Consider the following 21,394-nt stretch of genomic DNA (forward strand, 5'->3'; position numbering starts at 1 on the left):
CTACCTTCCTGGGTATTTTTCCAGAAGAACTGAAAACCTCACACCACAGCAATATATGTGCACCCATGTTTATAGCAACACGATTTGCCACAGCTAAATCCTGGAAACAACCCGGATGTCCATCAGTTGAGGAATGGAAAAAGAAGCTGTGGTATTTTTACACAGTGGAGTATATTATTCAGCTATGAAACAGGATAAATTTGAGACTTTTGTTGGTAAATGGATGTGACTAGAGATCATACTGTTAAGTGAAATAAATCAGACCCACATGTGCAAACATTGTGTTGTCTCCTTAGTGGGAGAACCTGAAAGAAAAAATGGCATCTGAAGGGTACTATAGACACTGGGAAAGGGAATGAACTTACTCAAAAGGAAAGAGTTCCTGAATTGAGCAGAAGGACAGGAGAGGGAGCCAGGGAAAGAGATTTATCAATGTATCAGGGCAGGATGGTGTGGACAACTGTACTGTGGTTTTCTGCTGGTCTATGGAAAGTAGCAGATAATGCTTAATATGTTTTGTCTCCTTTTTTCAATTGTTTGTCCTTTTTCTCTTCTTAATTTCTTATATATTTCTTTCTTCTTCCAATTTTGCATGCATATAACTGGTAGGAAGACAACACTGCATTATAAGTACTATGAAATTCATATTACTTTATTAAGTGAAATTCTGTATCACTTGTAATTTTTCTGTTTTAATACTATTTTCTATTCTTTTTTTTTTTTAAAGTGTATGATGAGATTTTCCTTTGTTTGCTCTTTATTTATTTGTGTGTGTGTGTGTGTGTGTGTGTGTGTGTGGCTAGCTCAGCCCACCAGGGGGCGGGGCTGGCTGGCATGTGGTGCTGGGGGATTGAACCGCTGTCCCTGGGCTTTGCTAAGCTTGTTCTAAGTAGGTGCTTTAGACGACTGAGCCATCTCACCAGCCCCTATTTTCTATTCTTTAATAAATAAAGAAAAATTTAAAAAAAATCTTCGGGGAAAACCCCTGCAATTCTTTTGAGTAGACCAAGCATAGGATTAACTGGCTTTTAACAGATAAGCAAGGGATATAAAACAAAAGTTGGTTTCTTAGATATTTTCATTTGGAATGTTTAAAAAAAGAACAAAGTAACTGTCTATGTAGTCATGGATCAACTGCCAAGTGAAAAGAAAAGAATAATATGCGCAGGGTTGGAGATATAGGTCAGGGGCACAAGTGTCTGCCTGGTAAATGCAAGGTTCTTAGTTCAATTCCTGGTACCAAAAACCAAAACAAACAAAAATGTGCCCAATCTAGACTCCAGGTAGTTCCCAAGCCAGCCTTGCCTTCTAAGTGTCAGGGACAGGTGTCCCCTCTCTACTCAAAACCCTCGGAAACAGCAGTAATGGAAGTGCTCTGTGTCTATGCTTCCCCACAGGACACTGCTGAGCACCCACTGTGAGCTAGGATAAGCAAGAACTGAAGCTTTAGCTTTATGAATTTATATTTAAAGAGCCGGTTTGGGGAGATGGCTTAGTAGAAGAAGTGCTTCCCTGGCAAGTACAAGAGTCTGAGTTTAATTTCCAGTTCCAGAAAAAAAAAAAAATTAAAAAGCCACAAACAGCTAATAGTTAGGATAACATATAGCAAAACATCAGTCCTTTTGGCTAGGCTTACTGTATTACTGAACAATGAATGCAATATTCTTTAGCCATGAATGGTTATATATCAATTTTTTAGAACTGATTAGAATTGAATATTGAGATTTCACTCTTATAAAATAAGATCTCATAGGGCTGATGAGATAGCTCAGTGGACTAAGCACCTGCTTAGGCAAGTGCAAAAACTGGGGTTAGGTCCCTGCTACCACATGCCGCCCTGGGCCCGACCCCAGCTGCACTGAGCTGGCGACTGAGTCGGGGCATGATGGCACACAACTGTAATCCCAGCGCTGGGGAGGCTGAAAACAGGAGGATCACTATGAGTCCGAGCTGTGTAGTGAGACCCTGCACAAAATATAAAATGAAATCTCATAATTTATATTTATTTTATTATTTATTTAAGAGAGAATCTCCTGAGAAATTTCTATGTGGACTAAGTCTGAATGGTAAAAGAACTGAGCTTTAAAATATGGTCAGTGTTACAAAGGAAAGGGTAGATCATATGACTCTCTGAAGATTGGCTCTGGAAGCAGAGTAAATCTTCAGAGAGGTAGAGTTGCAGATCCTCAGCAGAAGGGGAACAACTGCTTGTCAACGGAGTATCCCAGCATTCCTTGAGTCACAGGTGGGACATGTCAGACTCAGTGCTCCCAGGTCCTGCTCCACGGCAGAGGCGTATTTAGGATCTTCCTAATATCTTGCTGACATTCATGTAAATATCAGTGTGCAGTAACTGGCTTCCTGGGGTTTTTGAAAACTACTTGAGGCTAATGTGGGCTTTGAGAACAATGACTACTGTCTGAACACTGTTACCTTCACAGGCTCCTTTCCCTGCATGTATAAAAGTTATGAGTAAAACATTACAATCATATTTCACTACTACTGCATGTTAAAACAAATATATTAACATCATATAGTAAAAATGTTTTCTTAACTTAAAAGTTCTTTTTTTTTTTCTCCTCTGATTTTGAAAGAAAGGAAAACATTTCCCTGGGCTCCTATCTTTGCCTAATGGCTAAATTGACCCTTTATACTTGTCACTGGCCAAAATGGCCTATTTTATGCAAAAGCTGGAAAACTTGTATTTGTATGTAGCTCGTGTTTAATAACTATGTATCTGTATTTTGACATGTTTGGTACAAGGTCTCACTATGCAGCTCAGACTCATAATGATCCTCCTGTTTTCAGCCTCCCCAATGCTGGGATCACAGGCATGCATCTCCCCCACCCCCCAGACACTGTGGCTGGCTCGGTGTGCCTGGTGGCAGGACCGGCAGGGCATGCAGTATCAGGGCTCGAACCCCGGTCCCTGCACTTGCCTAAGCAGGTGCTTAGTTTGCTGAGCTATCTGCTGGCCCATGTTCAATAAATATTAACTGATTAAAATATTCAGAGATATCAGACTGCTTTTTAACAAATGTGAGTATTTTTCTGTCTCTGCCCATGTCCATTTTGAATCTCTATTAGTTTGGTCTGAGAGTTTGACCCACAGACCAGAGGCCCGGGCAGCACTGGAAGCTTGTACGCAAATATCTGTTGCTCGCTAACACTATATCAGAATCAGCATCGTAACAACTCTCCAGGCAAATCATATACACAGTACGTCAAAGCACAGCTCACGTGTGATTTCAGTCTGGTCCTTCAACATCAGGAGCCCTGGGAGGGCTGATTCTCATCCGTGACAATGGCCTGGCCTTTGCCTGTCTCCCATGTGAGAAATTTAGTTCTTTAGCCCAGCTGCTCCCAACTGTGGTGTCAACTTGAATGGATTAAGAAAAGCCTACTGGATTAGTGGAACATGGCTTTGGTGTGTCTGGATGATTGAGCTGTGAGCTGCAAATGGAAGAGGGCAAACCCATCCGAGACGTGGGTGGCACTGTCTTTAGGCTTATGGTCTAGATGAGATAAGGAGAGAAAGAAGAAGGAAGTCTTCCCTTTTTGCTGATTAGGAGGCACTCGGGGCTTCACCATCACCTTTGGACATTTGTCTCTAGGCCTTTGGAGCAGGCTCTGGCTTTTGATAGGGACTTGCACTGGACTTAGTAATGAGCGCTAGGCTTCTGACTTTTGACGGGACCTTTTCACTATCTAGTGTACAGACAGCATATATAAATATATGCTTTAAAAACTTCTGATTCATTTGATTCTGTAGGTGGCCATTGTAAGGCATCTATTATTTACCTACTTTGTAAATTATCTATCTATCTATCTATCTATCTATCTATCTATCTATCTATCTATCTATCTATCATCTATCTGTCAGAGCTTACAAACACCTGAGCCCCACCTCTTGGATATTCTGAAATAACTAGTTTGATTGGGATCCTGGGGTTCAGTTTTATAAAGCTTCCCATGTGGTGCTAACACATAGCCAGGATGAGAACAACGACAAGCCTTTCCCTGAGAGATGTGTCCTCGTTTTTATCACGATGGCCATTTCTTTCTATGTCCCCTGAACTTCCTAGGTTGAACAACCCCCTGTACAATCTAGAACTACTGACTGACGTGTTCTACCGATTACATCAGAACTCTGAAGTATCCCTCAAATTAATGCTCCATGTTCCGAAATATTGACTGCCACCCGTTCCTGCATCCTTATTTGGTATCTGGCAATCGCTGTCATTTAATCTTCACAATGATGGTCTATAATATTGGTTATCTATCTATCTATCTATCTATCTATCTATCTATCTATCTATAATATTGGTTTGTTTATTTTACAGATGAAGAAGGCTTAGAAAAGTTGGATCTTCCCAAAGCCAGTCTATTTGGTTTTCTTTTCTTTCTTTCTTTTTTTGTATTTTTTTAGGGAAGGGTCTGCAGGATGTTCAGGGTCTCATTACTAGATCGGACTTGTAGTGATTCTCCTGTTTACAGCCTCCTGAGTGCTGGGATTACAGGTGCACGCCACCATGTCCAGTCTCAATTGCCATCTCAGTGCACCCGTGGGGGCAGGGCCGTCAGGGCAGGCCCGGGGATCGAACCCCAGCCCCCTGTGCCTGCTTGTAGGCACTTCAATCTACTGAGCTATTTGGCCATCCTAGCCAACCTATTTCTAGTTCTAAGGCTTGCTCATCCTCCACTACATATGCCACCTTCTAATCTTACACTTTCATTTAAGAAACATTAGTAATTTCTTAATTCATAAGGCCAAACATCAGAATTATAATTATGTACTTCTTGAGAATTATTGGCAAAAGAAATGGACTGATGGGTAAGAAAGAATTACATAGACAGTACAATTCAGACTGATTATATCCATCAGAAGACAGTTTGAAAATGGTGACACATTTTTTTCCTACCCTTACAACTGATGTGATGTGAAAGTTCAGTTAGAAAACAGAGATTAAACACTCCAGCGGTGCCCTGTGCTAACATGGTGCTGATTACAAGGGTAAAGGACAGTCTTTGTCCTTGAAATGGCAAGTTGTCCTTCAGAGGACAAGAACTTACCACAGTCCAACCTATGACAGTTTAATCAGGTGTCATGAAGATAAGGTCATGGTTCTCTGTCAAGGTTCAGAGGGTGGCAGAAACCAGGACAACGAAGGAAGGATTTACAGAAGAGGCTGTCTAGCATGAAGTCTAAGGATGACGGGAGATCGAATCTATTCTGACAGAGCTTAGCTGAGACGCTGGCATAATATTCACCAGGAAGCTGGAATCTTGCCAGCGGAGTCGCCCACCTGCTTTCTTGCTGGCTGAATGTTCCTTGGCTGTGAACTAAGAATATGTAGCCTTTGTCTGATTTCTAAACAAATGCTGTCCTAGCCCAGCTAAGTGTTATAATGTCCCCAGTGACCTATATCTGCCGCAGTGAAATCAATCAGAGGCAGAGGGCTATTTACACAACGGATGGTTCCCTGCCTCAGGCCTTCACCGGCTTCTTTTAAGGTTGCCCGAGCGCAGTTTGCTTAAGGTTTGAACCTAGAGAAGTTGAAAGCCAAGTACTTATTTAAATATTGATCAAGCTCAGCCCGAGAGAAAGCGAGAAAAGTACAGCTAGTAAGGTTACAGGTCCTCACATATCATGAAGAGCGTTTTATAATTACTGCTTGTGTTGGTTGGTTTCTTTTTCGTAGAGAAGGGATTTGGCGGTAACTTTGTACATTATTTGTTCTTCCCACATTACCTAATGGGGAAAAATAAAGAAAACAAAACTTAGAAAGATTTAAAATTGGTGCAGTGAAAAAGGAGAATAACAACAAAGGTTTCTTTTTTTTTTTTCCTTTTTTTTTAAACAAAGGCTTCTAATACATTGATATTTTTAACCAATTTGGAAACCATTTTTCTGTCGTGTGCTGATTCTGTTAATTCTCCTGTAGAAGCTGTAATGTTGGAAGTATTACTTTGTTTGAAAATAACGTACCTTGAAGTTTTGGGAATGGGCAGGAAATTTTTGGGTTGGGAGATTTTTGGGACAGAACCACTGAGAGGACAGTCCAAGTCCCGAGAGCAACGCCGCGGTCTGGCCCCTTGGTCAAGGGCCAGGGGCAGCCTTTGGCTGGGAACGGAGCTCAGAACCTCAAGTGCGGCCGCTCTTTGCTTCTTCTGGCTGCTATCAGGGAGGTGGGCTGGGAAGCAGCCAGGGCTGGGAGGGGGCGGCCAGGTGGGAAGGCAGCTCCTTTACTGGTGCCTTGGTAGCCAGCTTCCAGGGGCCACGACCCCACCCTGTGGGCAACCGGCCTTCTGAAGGGTGGTGACAGTGGGACAAAGCAGACACTCGAAATAGTTACAGAAAGAAAAATGGGTCATTTTGTCTTTACCTTTAAAGCTTCGGTAAGCATCTTCGATAAGTATTCATGGAGGCCTGTTGCCGGGAAAGCCTCCCGATTTGGGACTGCACTCAGCTCTAAGTGGAAAAGCGTGTTGGAGGCTAGAAGCCCCTCACTTTGTTCACTGTGAAAGTGGCTACGATTTCCACAGGCTTCCGAATCATGCAGACTTTAGCCATTGGCTTACATACTCGCGAAGAGCCACAGTTTGCAAAGCTCGGGGCCAGGGGAACACCAGTCTCACGAAATACGAGGGCGGCTGCTGGTTTTCAAATAATGCTTCCCATTGTAATAGACCCAGGCCGTATTGTGTCGCGGGTGTGGTGGCTTTTGGCTGAGCCCAGCCCCAGCCTCCCGCGGGCCTGGCAGAGCTCCTCTCCGGAGAGGCCTGGCCAGCCCCTTCCTCCCGCGGCGCCAAGGCGTGGGGGCCCCCGGGGCGCGCGGGCGCCGCCACGAGGGTGCAGCCCGGCCTAGCTCGGCGCTGCAGGCCCGCGCCCGCCTCGGCGCGTCCCGGAGCCCCAGCCGGGGGAGGGGAGCCAGGCGACCGGCGCGCCCGCGGCTTCAGGTTTCCTGCGGGAGCCGGTGTCGGGCGCTGCGGGCGGGCCCGGCCATGTGACACGAGCCAGCCGGGGAGGCGGGGGATCCAGTGGCCGCGGGCAGGCGAGGGGGGCGACAGCAGCGCGACGCGGCGGGCGGCCGGGCCCCGCGCTCCGCCCCCTCGCCGGGCGTCGGCAGCTCGCGGAGAGGCGGCAGCGGGGCCGGGGGCGCATTCGAGACGCCGGGGAGCAGCGCCTCGCCTGGGCTCCGGACGCCGCGGGGCTCCAGCTCCAGGTAAAGGGCCCTGGGGTGCATCCTCCTGCGATCGCTGCAGCCTGGGGTGGAAAAGTCTGCCCACCTGGGTCTGTGGGGTGCAAACTTTCTCCGGGGTCCCCAAGGACGCCGGGGTCCTTAGAGGTGGGAAAGGGGCGCTGCAGCGGGCTAGGCACCCGGAGGGGTGGGCGCCGCCTCCCGGCCCCTCGCGGGCGCAACAAGTGCAGCGGGCGGTGCAGCCACGCGCCGCGGCAGCTGCGGAGCGCACCGAGGAGGCGGCGACGGCGACCCCTGTCGTCTGCGTCGGCTGCGCTTGGGGACCGGGGCTGAGTCCTGAAGGGAGCCCGGGAAACACACGGCATGCCTGTGGCTAAGGGAGAGCCGTGAAAGCTGGGGTCCCGCCTTCCCATGGTTGCCTGTGCTCAGAGATGTAGGGGGCTTGGAGCCATCCCACAGTGCAGACCAAGTTTAGGCTCAGAAAGGGAACGCTGATATTTATTTCATGTGGAAACATTTGCTGTGTTTAAAAAAGCATTTGTGGACGTCTTGCTTAGGAGGGGCATCAGGATTCGGTGGGCCTCGTTGTGCTTTTTTACAGATTTGTTTTCCTTTAGGGTGTGTGGGTGCACATGAGAGTACCTTAACCCGGCTTCCTAAAGGTCATAATGACAGGTGGGGCTGAACGGGAAGGAATACTTGTCTGTTCAGGACCGCGTGGAGCTGGGCTCACGCCACCCTGGGAACCTGGCTGTGCTCTCCCAGACCCCAGCTAGATTTCCAAGAGCCCACTTTAGGGGCCCACAGCGCCCCCACTTGAGTTACAGCTGGGCAGGCTGAGGAAGGAGGCGACATCTGTCCAGTTTCTTCCTCCCTGCCCGCTGTCTGACTTTCAGTCCCCACAGACTATGAGTTTGGAGTCTTAGCACTAGACAATGCTGCTTGGGCAAAGAAATAGGGGGGAAAAAGCCGTTTGTAAAGAGCTGATCGTTTGAGGTCCCTTATGGCTCTCGGTTTTCTGAAGGTCCGTCCTGTGATATTTCTAGGCCCTGAAGCTGTCTAGGTCAGCACAATCCTGTTTTCAGAGCAGAAACAAATCAGACTGGCCGCTGTCAGATTCTGTCCCTGTCACATCCACTTTGCACACGATCATTCAAGCAGAGTGATTATTCCACCCGGAAAGGTTTCCCTCTCTTTGCCCTGGGTTTGTCATCGGAAGGTTAATGCAAATAGCTGTTTGTCTAGTCTTGACAAATGACCAACCTAACCTCTCTGGAGTAGCTGGAGAAAAAGGAAAGAATACTGTAAAGGTCTTCGGAATTTTTAGTGCAACCTAGGGTTTCGGTGTAATATTCAGAGATAGGCTTTATATTGATTGTGTGTGCTGTTTAATTTTGCTTGAAAAGGACCATGGAGAGCATCATGACCAGGTAGTGGCTGGGGAAACAGAGGCCCAGAGCTAGTTGTTTGGTGTGTGACTCACATGGAGTGTCCTGGCCAATGGGGGAACAGAGCACAGAGGATCAGTGTTTGTTCTGCTTTTGACTGTTTTCTTCCTTATCAAAAGCACATAATCTGGTCAATCAAGAGCAGGTTATGTAACAGATGTTTCATTAGGCTTTGCTGTGAAGTGCCGCTGTCCTCTAGGCATTCAGAAATACTTAAAGGTAAAGGAGAAAATAGTAGTGGGTAACAGGAATAGGTAAAGTTCTACGAAATTGAACCCAGGCCCTTCTCGGGTTTCACACTTTTTTTTCCTTTCTAAATTATGTGAATGATTTGAGGAGTCTGACATATTTTCTGATTGTGTTTTAGAAGAAATTACCCCTGTGGTTAAGACTTAAATTGGTCAGGAATTTCAGGTGAGCTCTGACATATGACCTTTAATATGCCACATGAGAAAGGAGGAAATGTGTTCTAGGAGGTGTTAAAGCGAATAGCAGACTATTTCATTACTTTTATGCTAAGCATTTTGTGCCAAACTGGTAACCCCTCTACTGGAATTTAACTAAATCCAGCGATCGAGTGCTGTCTCCAACAAAAGAACTGATGATCTAAATGGTGGGAAACCCTTTCCCTGCTGGGATGTGGCTAAGATGGTTCTCAAAAGAGGATACATTAGTCTCAAACTCCCAGGCTGCCTATAATTCTGTTATGCTTAATGTACTGATTTGATATAACAGATCTGGTTTATGTAGGTTTGGCCTAATTGTATTTGTGTTAGTGTTGCTTTTAGCGAGCACTGTAGCTGTATGACTCCCACCACCCGCCCCGTGACCCTAAATAAGATTTGTTGTGAAGAAGTGAGCCCTGCCGGACAACTTCTAGTGAGGGGGCTAAATTAAAAACAGTAATATGCTTGAAAAGCACCAAATTTAGGGAATTTGCCATGTTAGAGTTGGACCGTAAATGTTATGTGTTATGCCACTCTGTTCGGCTTAAGGCCAGATCTCTTGCTCAGGCAAAGCTGGGCTGAGACGCATTTTCCTTGCTTACAAAGTGTAACTCTGGCCTTGTACCTTAAAGCGTTGTGTCCTCACTGGAAGGTACTGTGTCACTGTGTCCAGTATCCAGCACTGCTGGTTCTTTTTGTTATTATGGGATGGTAAAGCAGTTCTTAAAAGCTCAAAGCAGTGTTACCCTGCTGTTTTTTTTTTTTTTTTTTTTTTTTCTGCGACCATCTATCACTGCTTCTATTTTGGGAATATTCCACCACTTACATTTATTTAACAAATATTTGTTGAAGATAGTTTCAGTGGTACGTAAACCTGTAAGCCCAGCACTCTGGGAGGCTGAGGCAGGAGGACTGCAAATCCTAGTCCAAACCTGGGCAATTTCCCAACTTAGAAAGACCATGCTTCAAAATAAAAATAAAGGGCTGCAGATGTGACTCAGTATGAGCACCCCGGGTACTGAAAAAAAGAATAACAACAACATACAAAACATAAAACATAAAACAAACAAACAAACAAAAAACCCAAAAGCAAATAAATATTTATTGAGGGCCTACTGTGTGCCTAAAATTTCTTTTTTTGCTTTACTTCTCTGGGCTGTTGATTCACGTAGAAGGTAACATTTCACAGGAGTTAGAGTTGCTAGGGTCCCTTACATTCTCAGAATAGGCTTTCATGGGCTGGGGAGATAGCTCAGTGGTCTAAGCGCCTGCCTAGCAAGTGCAAGGACTGGGGTTCAATGTCTAGTACCACATGCTGTGCTGGCCCCCTGAGACAGGAGGATCACTACGAGTTTGAGCTGTATAGCGAGACCCTGTACCAAATAAATAAATAAGTAAATAACTTAAAAAAAAAAAAAAGAGTAGGCTTTCACATATTCCATATTAAGACATCTGGCTGGTAAACTAAGTCCCATAACTTTTTTATGTGATAGTGCGTCTTAATTGACTCTTATTTTTCTCTTGAAATTTGATTACAAGCCCAGCTGTAATTCACTCATTAGTGCTATTGTGGCTCCTGGTCTCTTTCTCCTGGGTAGGCAAGATAATGAGGTTTGACAGCATTTTCAATATAAAGGATGGTGAAAAGGTAATGGAATTGAATATTGGGCACTTGTTCCAGTGATATTGGCCTCCAACAATTTTATCAAAAATGTATTTTTATTAATCTTTAGAGATTTATTGATCTTGTGCTAGTATTCTTCCTCAATTAGTAATAATTTTAGATTTGATTTCTATAGGGAGTTACCATAAAAGTGATTTTTTTTTTTAATGTATTTAGTACAGGGTCTACAGGGTCTCCCTACCCATATTGGACTCGTAGTGATCTTCCTGTTTTTCAGCCTCCCAAATGCTGGGATTACAGGTGTGTGCTACCATGCCCAATCTCAATCCCCGCTCAGCATGCCCTGTGGGCAGGGCTAGCACGGCAGGATGGGGATCAAACCCTGGTCCCTGTGTCTGCCTAAACAGGCACTTTTGGTCCGGCTGACCCAAAGTGGTATTGTTTTAGGAGGAGAAGAAAATGTGCATAGGAATGAGAGCCAGCACCGGTGGAAATCAGCAGTGGGACATTGGCTTTCCACAGTGCTGTCCCCAAGACACCCTTCTCCACCAACCAGAATGCAGATGTGGCTTTGTCTGAGTGCTGTTATGTGGCCAATTTGCCGTTTCAGAAATATATTCCTAACATGTTCATAGTCGTATGTATTTCCATTCAGTTTGCCCATCAACATTTCCTTAATAAATATGGTCAAGAGATATATTGCATACTTCAATGGTCATGGTTTAACTCTTAAATTCACTATCAAATACTGGTGAATATGCTCTTAGTGCTTAAGGTTTGCTGCTTTTCTTCCATCATTTTATAATTGAAATAAATTCTATTTCATAAGTTCTTAACAAAGTGGCTCTGATTGTGGACTGGGGAGCCAGACAGTCTGGGTTAGGCAGCCCTGACTTTGTCCTGGTTATGCGACCTTTCTCTACCTTTGGTTGTCTTTGTAAAATGGGGTAATGATAGTAACCTGCTTTATCAAGTTTTCAGTGAGTTAATTTATAGAGAGCTTTTCCAGTAGTGCCTGGCAGACAGTGTCAGAAAATGGTGGTGGTTAGATTGATAACTAATGGCAAATATTCCCTGAAAAAGCATAGTGGACCGGGGTGGATTGCTGTAGCAGATGTGTGGTCTGCGCACTTGAGGCCCTGGCTTTGAAGAGAGAGAGAGAGAGAGAAAGAGGGAGAGAAGAGACAACAATGACGAAACAGTAGTCACTACAGCAGGCTTTCTAGGTTTTAGAAAGCAGTGGGATATCAGCATGACCCAGGGGAAGTCGCCCTAGGCTGGAAGTCCAAGGCTGCTGTGGAGAGATCCTACTGACTTCTCAGCTATAACCTTGAGTAAGTAGGAACCCCTCCTGGTCTCAATTTCCTTATTCAGTAAAGCAGGAAGGATCAGATCGATGATCTCTGTGACCCTCTCGGCTTTAACCTTGTAGTAGTCATGAGATTTGAAAGTGAGGAGAGCATCTGCCAATTTCCCTTTCTTGTCTGGTCAATGCTGCTAGGAATGTAGTCTACAGGGTCACTATGATGCAGGAGGCCGCTGTAAGCCTTTGGAGGAATGATGGGCCCTGACTGTGAGCAGGATTGTCCTATCTCACCTCCATTACCAGTCGGGCAGGCTGAAGTGACTTGGACTTATCTTTCTGGACAGTCCAGGGACCTTTCAGACATAAAGTCTAGATCCCCATGTGGGTGGGTCAGGTGGCTCCCATGGTCCTTTCCTTGAGAGTCCCCAGGTGGAAAAGGGGTGAGATAGTTCTGAAAGAAATAATGACAAACAGCCTTCTTGTTTCTTAGTTTCACAATAAAAATAAATTCTGGGGCAAAGGAAGTCTCCTGAAGGACTTCTAAGCATGGCAAGAACCAAGAGACTTGCTTTTCTTTTCTTTATTTTATTTTTTTGGTGGAACTGGGGATTGAACTCAGGCCCTTGCACTTGCCAGGGAAGCGCTTATTCCACCGAGCCATCTCACTAGCCCCCAAAAGATTTTCTGAAACCTCCAACTAAGTTAGTAGCAATGGAGCTGTTTTCCTTTCTGAACTCCAATCACCCTATTGCTGGTCCTTTTTATTTAGTCATTGTCACTGGGTTTATTGTGTGTTCCTGGGTGCAAATCTCAACTCTCCACTCTAGCTGCAATTCCATTGATAGCAGGGATCTTGATTTAGGCTGCTTTCTAGGGAGCTCAAAGGAAAAGCAAAACTGTGTTGACTGCTTAATTAGTTTGCTGATTGTCAGTGCAAGTCCTTGTAACTCTGCACTGCCACGCAGGCCAGGGGTGTTGTGTTGCTAGGTGTCCGGTGTGGAGGGCATTGGAAAATCCTGGGATCCTGGGAGAGGACAGGCTCGGGCACTCAGGGAGCAGACGGCTGGGCTTTGCAGATAGAAAGAAAGACTTGGTGGACCTCTCTAAGGAAGCTGTTTCATTCTGTCTGGAGAATAAACAATCTGAACCCAAATCTTTGAATTCAAAGAAACCTAAAAGGTTTTGTGTAGTCCCTGGCAGAGGCCCGTTTTGTCTGGATGGTGTAACTCCAAATGGGTGACCAATATGTCCCTGAATTCTTGCAGTAATAAGGAATTCATAATCAGAAAGATAATGGCAGTCCATCCTGGAAATCTTAGACTTATAAAAGCAATTCTTCTCTATACTAATTCATCGTAGTTCCGATGTTTAGAGACCATTTGGAATAACTTTTTTTGTGTGACAGGCCCTTGTGATTTTGAAAATTAATGATATATTTTGCCATTAAGCTTTCCTTTGTATAGGTTGGGGGGAAAATCCTTGGGTTTCCTTTAGCTAGTTAGGTGATATGATTTTAAAGTCTCTTACCATCCTAAATATGGCACCTATTCCATGTATTTGGTACAGGGTCTTACTATGTAGCTCAACTTGTAGTGATGCTCCTGTTTGCAGCCTCCCCAGCGCTGGGATATCAGGTAAGCGCCACCATGCCCAGTCTCTGGCCAGCTCAGTGGGCCCAGAGGTGGGGCCCCTGCGACATCGAACCCTGGTCCCTGTGCTTGCCTGAGCAGGCGCTTAGTCTGCTCAGCTATCTCCCTGGCCCCTTTTTTTTTTTTTTTTTTTTTGCAACTATTCCAATCTGCTGTAAAGTACAGCCCTTTGAGATGACCCGGGTGGCGAGGAGGACCCACAGAACCTCTCAGCCTCACCAAGAGAAGCTGCAGGGCTAGCATTAGTGACCTCCAGTCAGAGACAGATGTACTCAGGGCTCTGCCCTGTTTTCTTTCACAAGTCTCCTAAGTTTTAGTATCAGCTTTCATGGGTTTCTTTCATAGGTTGTTGTAAGAACTCAGTAAGGTAGCTTACATAAATTGCCGAGCACAGAACCTAGGGTAAAGCACTTCCTCGGTGAACACTGGTTTATAACTATTGTGCTCCTTTATGGCAGTATTGATATTTGAGATTCATGGTCATCTTATAACTCCGGTTTCTTTTTATACATGTTGCTAGTGAGCTAGGTCATTTGTAAAAAATTGGTTTTCTAGTCCTATGAATGGAACTTCACCTTTAATGTCTTATGTATCTATCTAAAATATTATCTTAATTTAGTTTCCTGCCTTTGACCATTTGTCCTAGCCTTTCAAAATCTTTTAGTGTTTATGAACTTACCATATTCACTACCATGTTTGCTTTCAAATTATTCACAATCTGACACAGTTTGTTTTAATGACTCAAATGTGTTCTTTTAAAAAATTATTTGTGTATTTATTTGGTACAGGGTCTCACTACACAGCTTGGACTCATAGAGAGCTTTCTGTCTTAGTGCTGGGATTACAGGCGTGCGCCACTACACCTAGTTTTGGTGGCTCACACAGCATATGGTACTGGGGATCAAACCCAGGGCCTTGAGCTTGCCAGGCAGGCAGTTAGACCACCAAGCTATCTCCGCAGCCCAGATCAAAGATACTCTTTTTTCTTTTTTTGTATTTTAGTACAGGGTCTACATGATCTACTGGGTCTCACAAGGTAGATTGGAGTCGTAGTGATCCGCCTGTGTTCAGCCTCCCAAGAGCAGGGATTAAAGGTGCAGGCCACCATGCTCAATCTCAATTGCCCAGTCTCAGTGAGTCCTGGGGGCGGGGCCAGCATGGGATCAAACCCAGCCACTGGGTCTGCCTAAGCAGGCGCTTTAATCCACTGAGCTATTTGGCCAGGCCAGCAAAGATACTCTTTTGGCTGTCCTTGTAGCCCTTCTTTTTCTCTAATTTTTGGTCTGTAAACTTAGGTTGTTAACCTTCCAGGAAAAAAGCTTACTATTACCCTACAGCATATGCAGTTGGGTTTAACCTCACTATCTGTCTGAATATCAAACATCTTAGGCATAACATAGAACAGATATTTTCCATCTAGTATTGATATGTTAAACTTTAAGTCTCTACATAATATGGAGAAAAAAATTTTAAAAAATATTTAAAAAATATGAATAAACAGGGCTGGTGAGATGGCTCAGTGGTCTAAAGCACCTACTTAGAACAAGCTTAGCAAATCACAGGGACCACGGTTCAATCCCCCAGCACCACATGCCAGCCAGCCCCGCCCCCTGGTGAGCTGAGCTGGCCACACACACACACACACACACACACACACACACACACATAAATAAAATATTTTAAAAATATGAACAAACAATTACACATTTTTACACAGAAATTTAGAAATCTAACCATATACACCACTATAGCAGGACAGTCCTGTGACATTTTTTTTCCTGTCTCTTTTTTTTTATTTATTACTTTTTTTTAAAAAAAAACAAACTTGAGAGACAGTATGGCAATAATTATTATGTCATGACAAGCAGTACATATTGGCCCTAACCTTTCAAGGTCAGTGAAGACTCAGGACACAGGAGAACCCGTACTGTAACATCATGTAACTCAGTTGTGTCCCAAATTTTCTAATCAAGGAGATTATGGAGCCACAGAACAGCATGAGCGATACCGTAGAGTGTGCCTAAGGAGATTCTCATGGAGAGAAAACATTCTCTCAGGCTTTCACAGAGAGTAAATCGGTCAAGCAATGACTGTGACTCATCCACATGGCTGACACTGACAAAGGATGTGCAAACTGTGGTGCAGGGTTACAGGATAAATCCTGAGGGGATTTGACTGACCTTCTCAGATACAAAAGTTACATTTCTTGTTATATAAGTCTTGCTTTATCTAGGTCTTAACCATCCAGCAGAAAAGTATAAAAATGAGATATAAAAAGTAAATAAATATTAATATGCTGAGCTATAAAAGGCTCAAGTCAACAACTTCTGACATTGCTAGGCCTATGGATAACCCACTACTATTATGGACTACTGGACTATATTGGATTATTTTGCTGAATTCATGCACCTACAATATTTAAATGGCAATGGAATACCCATCTCTGACAAAACTAAACAAAAAAAGAGGATATAGAGGAAGGACCATTTTGTATTTGTATATACAAAATAGTTAGAATAAATATACAGCTACTTTCTCTTAATTCAATGAGAAGAAAGGTTTGTACTAATAGTATTTGGATAGGATATCATGTCTGTGTCTTGTACTATGAATAACCACTAAGAAGATAACAATACACATTGTATTAATTATTGAAAGTGTACTATTAATCGCTTTTGAAACTGTCTCATTGCTGTTTCTCAATAAAATTACTACTACTAATAAAAAGATATTCTTTAAAAAAAAATCCTCATTTTCTAGGCCGAGGTCTAAGGCAGAGCAATTTAGTATGCCTACGATTGATGATAATTAGTTTCAGGTAGAGTTATTAAACCAATTCAACACTTCTTTGGATCAGCGTCTGATGCTGAGTATATACTATATTTACTTTACCTCTTCACAAAATGAAATGGTTGGTTCTCACATGACTTACTCCTAGAAAACCCCTAGTGGCTTTGTGTATTCTCTGTTCTCTTTGTATTCATGTACCAGCCCTCAAATGACCTGTTTTAGAGACTCACGTTGGATCAGGCAGAAAGGACTGCTGTCTAGAATCTGTACAGTCTTCCCCTTCTGAAAATTGGACCATGCACCTATCTCCTGTCTTGAAACCCTCCGATATGCTTCACAGCCTCTGAGAAATCACAGTTAGGAAGTCTCCTCAGATTCTGTCCTATCCCGGTATGTCTCAATGCCTAGAACTTGTTCTAAGTAAGTTATACTCCTTTGCAATTGGCTTTCTCACTTAAAGATGTTCTTTCTCTTTCTTTAATTGCAAAATCATTTTTCTATTAAGTGGAGACAAAATTTAAGCGGCCTTAGAGGAGTTTCCCTCATTTCCTTACCATTCTTCTGTGCTTTGTCATCCATCCAAGCTGATGTATCATTTCCTTGATGCGCTGGCTTAAAAAAATAAATTGAAATAAACATCTTATTATCCTAAGTTTTTTGGAAAACTTCAGATTGTTTGGGCCTTTATTCTGCCTGACACAACTCTTAAGGGCAGGGCTCCCTTTCATTTGTTCTTGAAAAAGGGCCAGTAAAAGGGCAAAACCAAAGCCATTCTTTTTATTTGTACAAATGCAAACAGTCCAGACCCAAGCATTAGTAGGTTTCACTTTAGTCATCAACTCATCGAAGGCAGTAGTAGTCTCCATAGCATCGATGTCTTCTCTAAATTGGAGGCTTATGGTCATTCTCTGAACAGTGATGTGTTTAAAGGTCCTGGTTTCACTGATTGTGAGATTTGGTGGAGGTGGAATTTGGAGGGGGTGGAGTGGTGGGAATGAGGGTCTGGCCTTCCCATTCTGTGGAAGAGTGCCTTGTGTCTTCCTTTTATTTTCAGAAATCCACCTTCATAGATGTGATGCAGCTCTCCTTCTTCCTGAGGTGCTGCATTTCACAGTGTTGCCCAGTTTGCAAATTGTCCAAAGTTCTCAGCGAAGGATTTCTACTCACTGCTTTCACCCCAGTTATTGTAGCCCCTAGAGATGTGGCAAGTTTCCTACCAGCCACGCCGTACTCTTGGAGTCAAAGAATAGCGCACAAAACCTATTATGAATGCTTTAGTAGGGTTTTAACTTATTAATTCTCAAGGGGAGTAAAATAGAAGCATTTTTCTTTAGTTGTATGCTTGTGATATTAAATTATTATACAAAAATACTTGTGATTATTATTTTCTTGTTTGCCCCTCAGAGATACTGATAACTTGCTCACCGGTAGGAAAACAGTGCCAAGGGATTCTTACATTATTCAAAAGGGCAGATTTAGACAGAAATTTGTTTGTTATGAGACAGTGGCCTCATGTCCTTTGATTCTTAGTCTTCGTATGCAAATATGCTAAAATCTTTAATAAAAAGGCGATAAACATTTCACCCATAGATAATCTTCTTCATAGCTACAGAAAATCTTAGGTTAACATTTCCCTTGGGCTGCGCTAGGGGAAATTCACTTTACCACGATCTTTTGGAAGAAAATCTCCTCATGGTAGAATGCTCAGTGTAACTTTGATATGGGTTTATCAGAAGTTAGCTTTAAGTTAAAAGTTAAGTGTAAGATTGTTCTTCCTTATTCATGGCAGGAATCTTTATCTTCACTAGCTGTACCTCATCAGGTGTTTGTCCACCAAGTTGGAGAAGCACTAATAGAAATTAGAAATAGGTGAGATGTCTGGATTTGAATGAATTCTAGAATAGTCTTTACAGTGTGGGTTGGAATCGATTGCTGGTGTTTGTGCCATTCATTGTAGCTGGACAATAAATTGTGTCCATGAGGAAGGTTTTAAAGAGATTTATCAGTCTGGATATAGCAAAGGTTGGTTCAGCCGTGGAATTTGGGTTGAAATCTTACCCTGTCTCTGATACACCCGGTGGGTCATGTCATCTGCCTGGGCCTTGGATCTCAGCTGAAACCCAAGGAGTCGAGGCCAGCCCAACCCCATGGTGTGTTTCATCTTTCAAGTTTTGCTTCTCTGTGGAGGGAAGGATGGTATCGTAAACCTCCTCAGGTTATGAGCAGTAAGCTTGATTTCCAGAGCACGTCCACAAACTTGACTGGTAATGTCTAGGTGAGATTGTTCAGGCGCAGAGCTTGTCAGTTGGATTTGAGCATTACCTCTCTACAGGGAGAAATGATTGCTAATACTCTGAGATTACTCAGTCACAGCAGCTTATGTTGTTATTGCCAGAATACTTCTTAAGCAGTGAGGTGGAATCAGCCAGTAATAATCCAGTAATTATTTTAATTGAGTTCTAAGATGACTAAAATGAGTATTAATTTCATTTTTGCAGATGGAACTTAATGTTCTTAACTCCATTTAGGTTGGGTGGAGAATATTTCCTGAAACACATGGCATTCTTTCATAAATGTCAAGCCTCAGCTCATGTATGAACATTTATAATGGCTCATTCGTTCTCTCTCTCTTCTTTGCTTTACCTCCACGCCACCCTCTGCTCAAGAGCTGTGGTAGATTTGCCTTTTGTCTCATTTCTCAAAAGAATTTTATTTCAAGAAGCAAAGCTCTAGGGCCAGCCAAATAGCTCAGGAGACTGAAGCGCTTGCTTAGGCAGAGCACAGTGACTGGGGTTCGATCCCCAGCACGGTACGCTGAGATGGCGATTAAGACTGGGTGTGGTGATGCGTGCCTGTAATCCCAGCTCTTGGGAGGCTGGAAACAGGAGAATCACTACACGTCTGATCTATGCAGTGAGACTCTGTAGACTCTGTACCAAATACATTAAAAATAAAAAGAAGCAAAGCTCTAAAACTGCTAGTACTGTATGTGATGTGGTTCTTTGCACTGATATTAAAAAAGAAACTTATAAAAGGCCCATGTTTGTGAAGTATAACATTCTTCTTCCTTTCATAAAACCTCATGATAAAGCTATTCTAGTATATACTGGTGGTTTGGGCATTGGGCATCATCCCAGTGTAGATTTTTATTTGCTGGGTTTAGGGGCTGCAAGCCCTGCTAGCATGCGGCCGTTCTTTCTAAAGCTTTTCTGCTCTAGGGAGCTTCAGGGGTTCTGTTTACTTTTGAGTCTTCATTGCATTAAGTTTGGCCAGGAATTCCTAGGAGGCGGCCTCGTGTTGGGTGCTGGAGAATCAGTGATACGAGGCTTCCAGGTGGACCTCAAGTAGTTCTCAAGGCTGCAAAATCAGCCACTGTGACAGCCAATAAATACATGTATGATAATGTGAAGACAGTACATGCAGGGTGTTCTCAGAAGACTGAGAGAGAAGGTAGTTTTGCATAGTCAGGCTTTGTGTGATAGGGATGAAAGTCTAGTTTAGTTTTTGCCCCCTGCTACAGTGTTTTGAACATAATCTATAAGTAAGTTTCTGCTTCCAGGATGATAATTAAAGCAGGAGTAAATTTAATATACGGCCGTTGGAATGCAAATCTGTGTACTTCATCTTAAGTCAGAAATGTAATTGGAGGACTACCTTTGAGGTGTTAGAATTCAGTCACAAATCTTCCACTGCTTTAAAACTTTTTTTTTTTTTTTTTTTTGGATATACAGAATCAACTGTTAAGGATTTTTTAAGAATCCCCTTGTAACGCAGAGCTTGTAAATAAGTTGAACATTTTCAGTAGCTATTTGGGGATGAGGAAATCTTGGACGTTACTGAACAGAAAAGACGGTTCTTGGTGTGACAGTCTGTGTGAGCTGGAATGTGAGTCAGTGGCAGAGCGCTTGCTGAGCATAGGGAGGTCCTGGTTTCATCTCCAGTGCCCCCAGTGTGTGTGTGTGTGTGTGTGTGTGTGTGAGTGTGCATGCACACATCAACACAGACACACAAGAAACTGCAGCAACATAACTCACTTCAAGTTATTTTGGTAATCTGCTTATAATAAATTTATATGTAAAATATAAATATGTTATATGCAAATATAATGTAAATATATGCGTAGATATAAGTTTATATATATTTGTATGGAAACACATAGTTTACGTATAATTACTGCATCTTTGTATCGACGTGGGAACTGAATCACTTCATGGATTTCTGGAGCTGTCTGACATGGTCCTGCTGTTTCTCCTGATGTGCATGTGTCACACACCTGTGAGCCCGCACTCGGGGAGGCTGAGACAGCAGGATCACCAAATTCAAGACCAGCCCTGGCAATTTAGCCAGACCCCGCCCTCTAAGTGAAAATTTTAAAAAATGCATTGAAGATGTAGTCCCAAGTACTGGAGAAAAAAAGAAGTCCATAGATTCCTGTGTTTCTATCTTCTTTCCAGGGCTAAGAACCCCACTATTCTGAATTTCGCGGAAGGCCCCAGTTTCAGCCAAAGCTCACCCGGGATGCGTATCATGTTGCATTGTCGTGCATCCTGTTGTCTTAGTGACACGCGAGCGCTATTTGAAACACAGCGAGCGTAGGCTGGTTTCTATGTATTTTGGGGCACAAGGTGGTTTGAAGAGCTTAGCACTTAAAAATGAAATCCTCCTGTGTCATAATTGAACATCACTGAACTTATGGGGCATTTAAAGTCACACAGTACTTAGGAGATACTAATTGAATGAATCACCGGCTCACGTGTTGTTTTGACAGGAAGCGCATCATGTCTCAATAATTTCCTTCACATTTTTTCCTGCCAGGTGCCTCTTTTCTTCTCCTTGTTAACTTACTCCCTCAGAATTCCAAATATGTGGCTGCGTTTCCTTAGGGAGACGCTTTCGCAGTTCTTTTTCCCTTTCCTCATCCTCTAGCTC

At 43.4% G+C, this 21,394-nt stretch overlaps 1 protein-coding gene across 1 annotated transcript in view; it reads left to right on the plus strand.

Annotated features, from left to right (window-relative positions):
• Window positions 1-7,101: 7,101 nt before the first annotated feature.
• Window positions 7,102-21,394, plus strand: part of Arhgef28 (Rho guanine nucleotide exchange factor 28) — a 345,634-nt gene continuing 331,341 nt past the window's right edge. The window contains exon 1 of the mRNA XM_023703652.1: window positions 7,102-7,226. The gene's annotated coding sequence lies outside the window, so the exon portion shown is untranslated. The remainder of the gene's footprint in view (window positions 7,227-21,394) is intronic.

This window comes from Octodon degus, unplaced genomic scaffold (genome assembly GCF_000260255.1).
Source record: "Octodon degus isolate 3935 unplaced genomic scaffold, OctDeg1.0 scaffold00177, whole genome shotgun sequence".
NCBI lineage: Eukaryota > Metazoa > Chordata > Mammalia > Rodentia > Octodontidae > Octodon > Octodon degus.